We start from the raw sequence: 6,982 nt of genomic DNA on the forward strand, positions 1-6,982 counted from the left end.
TTGCTAACATGATTCGGACGGACTTAAGCATCGCTACGGGTGAGAAGGTCTCATCGTAGTCAATTCCTTGAACTTGCCGAAAACCTTTTGCGACAAGTCGAGCTTTGTAGACAGTAACATTACCATCAGCGTCAGTCTTAAAGATCCATTTATTCTCAATCGCTTGCCGATCATCGGGCAAGTCAACCAAAGTCCATACTTTGTTCTCATACATGGATCCCATCTCAGATTTCATGGCTTCTAGCCACTTTGCGGAATCTGGGCTCACCATCGCTTCTTCATAGTTCGTAGGTTCATCATGATCTAGTAGCATGACCTCCAGAACAGGATTACCGTACCACTCTGGTGCGGATCTTACTCTGGTTGATCTACGAAGTTCAGTAGTATCTTGATCTGAAGTTTCATGATCATTATCATTGGCTTCCTCACTAACTGGTGTAGGTGTCACTGAAACAGTTTTCTGTGATGAACTACTTTCCAGTAAGGGAGCAGGTACAGTTACCTCGTCAAGTTCTACTTTCCTCCCACTCACTTCTTTCGAGAGAAACTCCTTCTCTAGAAATGATCCATTCTTAGCAACAAATGTTTTGCCTTCGGATCTGTGATAGAAGGTGTACCCAACAGTTTTCTTTGGGTATCCTATGAATACACATTTCTCCGATTTGGGTTCGAGCTTATCAGGTTGAAGCTTTTTCACATAAGCATCGCAGCCCCAAACTTTAAGAAACGACAACTTTGGTTTCTTGCCAAACCATAGTTCATAAGGCGTCGTCTCAACGGATTTTGATGGTGCCCTATTTAACGTGAATGCGGCCGTCTCTAAAGCATATCCCCAAAATGATAGCGGTAAATCTGTAAGAGACATCATAGATCGCACCATATCTAGTAAAGTACGATTACGACGTTCGGACACACCATTACGCTGTGGTGTTCCGGGTGGCGTGAGTTGCGAAACTATTCCACAATTTTTCAAATGTACACCAAACTCGTAACTCAAATATTCTCCTCCACGATCAGATCGTAGAAACTTTATTTTCTTGTTACGATGATTTTCAACTTCACTCTGAAATTCTTTGTGAAGGAAATATGCCCTAGAGGCAATAATAAAGTTATTATTTATTTCCTTATAATCATGATAAATGTTTATTATTCATGCTAGAATTGTATTTTCCGGAAACATAATACATGTGTGAATACATAGACAAACAGAGTGTCACTAGTATGCCTCTACTTGACTAGCTCGTTAATCAAAGATGGTTATGTTTCCTAACCATGAACAATGAGTTGTTATTTGATTAACGAGGTCACATCATTAGTAGAATGATCTGATTGACATGACCCATTCCATTAGCTTAGCACCTGATCGTTTAGTATGTTGCTATTGCTTTCTTCATGACTTATACATGTTCCTACGACTATGAGATTATGCAACTCCCGTTTACCGGAGGAACACTTTGGGTACTACCAAACGTCACAACGTAACTGGGTGATTATAAAGGAGTACTACAGGTGTCTCCAATGGTCGATGTTGGGTTGGCGTATTTCGAGATTAGGATTTGTCACTCCGATTGTCGGAGAGGTATCTCTGGGCCCTCTCGGTAATACACATCACATAAGCCTTGCAAGCATTACAACTAATATGTTAGTTGTGAGATGATGTATTACGGAACGAGTAAAGAGACTTGCCGGTAACGAGATTGAACTAGATATTGGATACCGACGATCGAATCTCGGGCAAGTAACATACCGATGACAAAGGGAACAACGTATGTTGTTATGCGGTCTGACCGATAAAGATCTTCGTAGAATATGTAGGAGCCAATATGGGCATCCAGGTCCCGCTATTGGTTATTGACCAGAGACGTGTCTCGGTCATGTCTACATTGTTCTCGAACCCGTAGGGTCCGCACGCTTAAGGTTACGATGACAGTTATATTATGAGTTTATGCATTTTGATGTACCGAAGGTTGTTCGGAGTCCCGGATGTGATCACGGACATGACGAGGAGTCTCGAAATGGTCGAGACGTAAAGATTGATATATTGGAAGCCTATATTTGGATATCGGAAGTATTCCGGGTGAAATCGGGATTTTACCGGAATACCGGGAGGGTTACCGGAACCCCCCGGGAGCTATTTGGGCCATAGTGGGCCTTAGTGGAAAAGAGAAGAGGCTGCCCTAGATGGGCTGCGCGCCCCCCCTTCCCCTAGTCCTATTAGGACTAGGAGAGGTGGCCGGCCCCCTCCTCCTCTTTTCCCCTCCGAGGAATCCTAGTTGGACTAGGATTGGAGGGGGAATCCTACTCCCAGTGGGAGTAGGACTCTCCTGCGCCTCCCCCCCTTGGCCGGCCAGCCTCCCCTCCTCTCCTCCTTTATATACGGAGGCAGGGGCACCTCTAAACACACAAGTTGACACAAGTTGATCCACGTGATCGATTCCTTAGCCGTGTGCGGTGCCCCCTGCCACCATATTCCTCGATAATACTGTAGCGGAGTTTAGGCGAAGCCCTGCTGCTGTAGTTCATCAAGATCGTCACCACGCCGTCGTGCTGACGAAACTCTTCTCCGACACTTTGCTGGATCGGAGTCCGGGGATCGTCATCGAGCTGAACGTGTGCTCGAACTCGGAGGTGCCGTAGTTTCGGTGCTTGATCGGTTGGATCGTGAAGACGTACGACTACTTCCTCTACGTCGTGTCATCGCTTCCGCAGTCGGTCTGCGTTGGGTACGTAGACAACACTCTCCTCTCGTTGCTATGCATCACATGATCCTGTGTGCGCGTAGGAAAATTTTTGAAATTACTACGAAACCCAACAGGAGGCTGCATGAATTGATCCACTGGAACAAGCTGCATGTCCAATGGTGCAGTTAGGACATCCTCAGAGACTGTAGCTTGCTCAATTATATCCCCAGTAAGCTCCTGAGTAACAGCTGCAGAAAGGTCTTCAATAATGACACTTGAACAAGATGCATTGGCAGTTGTTTTGGAGGCAGAGATTACAGACAGAAGGCCCTCATTTTCAGAGATTGTAATGTTAAAGGTGACTGAATCTTGCTGAAATCCATAGTGATCACTCCATGGCCCAAAAGATGCCACAATGGGTTTAATAGCTGCAGCAAGATAAGTATTCAACCTGAACATAGGAATGCAGCCCCTAATAAGTATAGCAGGTATGAGGTCACCTTGAGTGGCCACCTCCAGGTGTAGACCAGCAGCAGAAAGATGCATAGACAACTCCAGTACATTATTGGGCAGGACAGCAGAAGCAGAGCTGGTGGGGAGTGCAAGCTGATTGTGTACTGGAGCGACCAGAGCAGGGTCTTCAGAACTAGACTCAGGAGAGACCAAATCAGAGACATTATTGGTACCCGAGGGAGCTCCAATGGCATTCTGTGGCCAAAACCGATTCATCAGGTTAACAGGCACAAGCACATATGAGTCAGAAATTGTTGCACTGGAATCAGAACTAGAAGGCACAAATATGGAGTCATTCCAGGCAGCCCCAGGGCTGTCATGCAGATTCTGTGGTGGCACAATTCCATGTTCAACCTGAAGCCCTTCTCCAGCCAACCACTGTTGGAAGTTGTACAGAGCAGGAGGTGCTTGTGGAGGGGGTGGTGGCCACACACCCCACTCGGGGTGAATCTCAATATCATTACCTTCATCAACAACCACATTATCATCCTCATTGGCTGCAGCATCAGCCATTGCATTCTGAGCCATCCAGTTGTGAAGCTGTTGTTGATACAGTTGCTCAGCATTCAGACCTTCACCATGAAGCGGATGAGGAATGCCATCAGGGGGCGGTGGATCTTCTCCAGCCGGAGGAACCTCAGGCAGGTGAGCATTCCAATCATTACTCCTGAGCATGGTGACAGCAACAGTCCAGCATTGCCTAGCCCCTCCTATCTGACGGACAACAAGACTTTTGGGCACTAAACGAAGATGGACTACCCTGACTTTAACTAGCACCAGCCTCCTGTCACCTCTAGGATTATTCCAATCTACTAAAGCACCAAAAGAATCGACTGACTTGTGGATGTAGTGCTGTGTCTGATAATCATAAGGGAAACCAGCATACAGAATCCAGATCTCTGGACCAAAAGTTGTCAGACGCATGTTGAGAGCAGCATCGTGAGGAACAAAAGAAATAACAGTATGCTCCTCCACCTCATTTTCATCAAGCTCGAAGGTAGTGCCAACCACCGCATCCCGGATAACAGAAGAAGCAAACCCAAACAAACCAACTCCTAGAGGATGATCTGAAACTTCAGAAGGGAAGTATTGTGATTCATGGAGCAAACCTTCAATAATATTCCGCAGATCAGCCTTCTGGTGGAAGGGGATGAATCTGTTGGCCTCAGCAATGGCCAAGAAGTCGTGATGCAGCGGCGGAATTGGGCCGACCACCATGTCCGCCCGCACCTTGCGGTCAGCCGGACCAAGCTCGATGGTCATACCAGGCGGGAGGTAGGGGACGATGTTGAGTGGGTAGTTCGCCATTGGTGCGGTGGAGGGAGCCGGAGCAGAGGCGTGCCCAGACTGCGAGAAGGAAGAATGCGTATCGTTCGCCTCGCGTATTGATTTTGGAACCCAGACTCCTCGGCGCGTGTGCAAAAGTTTCTGGCAGGCGTCCACCAAATGGCCATCGTGGCCGCAGGATGAGCATCGCATGGTTGAGCGGCGTCGGGTGGCAGGTGGATGCTGAGAGTACGTGGCATTTAATTTCTGTGATAAAATCCCAGACAAGACGCGATCATTATCATTCCCCTGATACTTGCCATGAACCCCAGCAGTAGAATCTTTGACCAAAGTAGGTGTATCAATTACTGATAAGCCAGAATTTTGTGCATATAAAATAGGTTTCCAAAATAAGTATCTAGCCCCCGGGGAGCCGCATTTGCCAATTAGGTGGCCCAAGAGCCCACAAGCCACACAAAATGATTTGGCCGGGCACTCAAAGAAGACATGGGGCGTAGAGGTACAAATGGTGCATGCGGTCGGTGTTGAAACCGGTGGGCTGGGACCCTGAATCACCTGCAAACACACACAAGGGCTTTGAGAGCAAACCTAGCACACCCGATTCGGACAATTTGCCACCCGATGATCAATGCCATTGCAATCACTACAAATGACTAATTTATTGTAGATAAATTCCAGGGTGGGAACGGAGACCAATTTCCATATAGAAGCAATTTTTTCCTCCGAAATACCCATGCGGTAATGGTCCAGAATGTGCCGCAAAATAAAACCAGGTATTTGGTCCCAAGCATTAATTTGGAAATTATGTCCCACAAATTGCCGCGGATTGGTATCCACCCGGTCAGCCGACCGACTAGACAAATCCACATTAATGTGGCCGAAAGACGGGGTATTAGACATTAAAGGCTCATTACTAGTGATTGCAGTTTCCATACGCGAAGATTCCTGTCGGCCAACCAGAGTCTGCCGGAGAGTGACCGGCGGGGAGCATGAAAGAATATCCACACCATTAATCTCACCCGAAAACCCAGCTTTCGCAAGAACATTCAGAGATGAAGCTTCAATCACATGACCTTGTTTCGAAGTAAAACGATACAAGGACTTGCATGCAATGGGTGATCTGGCACTGATCTCAAGGTTTGGCTGATCCGAGTGCCAAAATAGATTGTTATGCATTGTAGAGTGCAATCCTGGTCGAAAGAGGCTAAAGTGACAGACAAAATCTGGGCATACTCGGTCCTTAAGACCATAGATGAAATGACCAACCCTATTAGAGGCAACCGAGAACCGAAATCGACGTCCATCCAAATGCTTAACATGCAATCCCGAGGGAATACCTCCAATAGAACATTGTAGAGCCAGAGCAACAGATTCTTCATTGAGAGGGAAGGAGGCCGAAGAGAATCTAACCACCAAAAAGAACTCCTTGCAACCACCTGAGGGAGAGAAGTGAACCGTAGAACCGAAGCGTTGACGCACCTGAGCCGCGACCGCAAGACCGGGGGAGAAATCCCAATGTAGAAGACCATCCATGATGATCTAGATCCTTAGGCGCCATTGTTGGGTTGATGGAGGTCCGTGGGAGGTGGGAGGTGGGAGGCGCCATCCTCTCGGTGTGTCTAGCGTTGTCGGAGATGTGCAAGAAAGTTGAGAGCTAAAAAGATCTGCAATCAATAACATTGTTTCCATACTTTGGTGGAACCAAGTGCCAAGTCTTATTTTTCATAAGTGCATTATATTCACTATCCATAGCTTCCTTCCAATTCTTATTAGCAAGAGCATCATCCAGATTTAGTGGTTCACCGGTGGTGGTAAGAAATGCACGTTTGATTTTGTCATACCTTATTGTACCATCGTTGTACTTATTTTCCTTGACAATACCTGACCGAGACCGTGTTTGCCGAGGAGAAGACATAGGCAGCACACGAGAAGTTTCTATCACATAAGATCCAGCCGTCACGTGATCCGAGGCGGATCCATGCAGCAGACCAACCGGCTCAGGCTCCTCATCCGAGGCGAATCTGCACAGCGCATGCAGCGAATCAGCGCGTGTTGAGTCCGCCGCCGCGGGCCCAGAAGCAGACAGCGTGGGGTCCGACCTGCACCCACGGTCGGTCGTGGTGGAAACCCGTGCAGGCGCCGCATCATTTGATTCGCTCCCCTCGCACATGGGCTGGCAGCGCGTGGGGACACGACAGGTGACGACACGGCGGGATTGGCGCGAGGCGACGCTACGGGACCGGTGGGCGCCACCTGGTCAGCGCAGTCGGCCACCAGCCCAGATGAGGCCGAGTGCATGGGAGAATCCGCCTGGGATCGCGCGCCGTCAGGTGCGGCAGGCTGGGCGGGCGAATCAGCCTCGGATCGCCCGCTGTCAGCCGGATCTGTCGTGGCTTCCGTGCCCATCCTGTCTTTTTCTTCACACATAAACTGACAGGGTAAATTTGCACAAATAGCATCAACAGAATCAGAATTAGCATGTGATTTTTGCATATGATCAC

Source organism: Triticum dicoccoides, chromosome 5B, assembly GCF_002162155.2.
Source record: "Triticum dicoccoides isolate Atlit2015 ecotype Zavitan chromosome 5B, WEW_v2.0, whole genome shotgun sequence".
In the NCBI taxonomy this organism is placed as follows: Eukaryota; Viridiplantae; Streptophyta; class Magnoliopsida; order Poales; family Poaceae; genus Triticum; species Triticum dicoccoides.